Below are 1,249 nucleotides of genomic sequence, written 5' to 3'. Positions count from 1 at the left end.
TGTTCCTAGAAGCATGTATATTCCACTGAAATGCTATTTATATCTGGGTATTTCTTCTGACGAACACAGGAAGTGACCATCCACACGCCCTACTGACCTCAGCGTAGGCTGTACTGTGTACAATGCATTGTTTTGTATTCATCCATCAGCGGCTAGCGGCTACTAACAATTTCTTTCATTATTCTGGCGTAGGAGGCGCTTTTATTTAGACGTATTTTACTTTAAATGGTCAGTATAACTCAAATTCCAGTACGATTAGTAAAAACTTTGGTACCACACGAACGAAGAAATATTCAAAGTTGACCAGTGTCTTCTCCAACCCTGCATGGTACAACAGAGGTACAATTTAGGATTCTTTTGTTTTTATAGTGACGAGAGTAAACGAGAATTTCACGAGATTTTACACAACACGGTGACGTAGGTGGCGCTACTACCAAAAGCCCCGCAGATTGTTGAAATTCCGAACGGGGACGTCGCGTTGCGTATCCTCTAAATTTACTCATAAAATATATTTTTTTATTCTTCTACATAATTTTAAGGTAGGACTTGATGTTTTTAATCCTAACTTTATATTTATAACTTCAAACTTGCAGCATTTGTTAATGTATGATTTTCGTTATAGTTTCCCCATATTTTTTTAAAGCTATGTTACCATTCTTTGAAGCAGCAGACGATAAATTCAGTCGTCCAAGTACTTTTAAAAAAAATAACTACCGGTACAGAACCCAGTTGACCTGAAACAATGTCCTTTCATATGAAAAATCTGACATATCGCTACATTTTATCACCTGGCTCAACAAAAAACATAGCTACATTTTAGCACCTAACTTGCAGACGGTGCAGTGCACGTGTCTAGATTACTGACAGCTGACATTAATTAGAAGGAAGGCCAAGGGACGACTTACTCTGTATGCAAGCAGGACTACATCTGGCTCAACAACAATGAATCTTACTGGCACTGCTACATTTTATTCGGGATTTTATTATCTGGCTCAACACACATCATCACATGTAAGCACCATTATTACATTCTAAACACAAATGTGCTATTCTAGGAATACTTTCAGTATAAAATGACATACATGAGATATCTAGTGTCAAAATTACACACTAGTACGCAGTTTATCATAAAAACAAAAGATTGTACAGTTTGGCCAGCAGGAGTGCTGTTTGGGATGATAGCCGAGTACTATGGACTCCTTTCAAAAAACCACCGACACTACTATAAGGGTTTCACAGCACACGTTGG

This window comes from Glandiceps talaboti, chromosome 21, assembly GCF_964340395.1.
Source record: "Glandiceps talaboti chromosome 21, keGlaTala1.1, whole genome shotgun sequence".
Classification (NCBI taxonomy): Eukaryota; Metazoa; Hemichordata; class Enteropneusta; family Spengelidae; genus Glandiceps; species Glandiceps talaboti.
Note: the sequence above shows the minus strand (reverse complement) of the source record.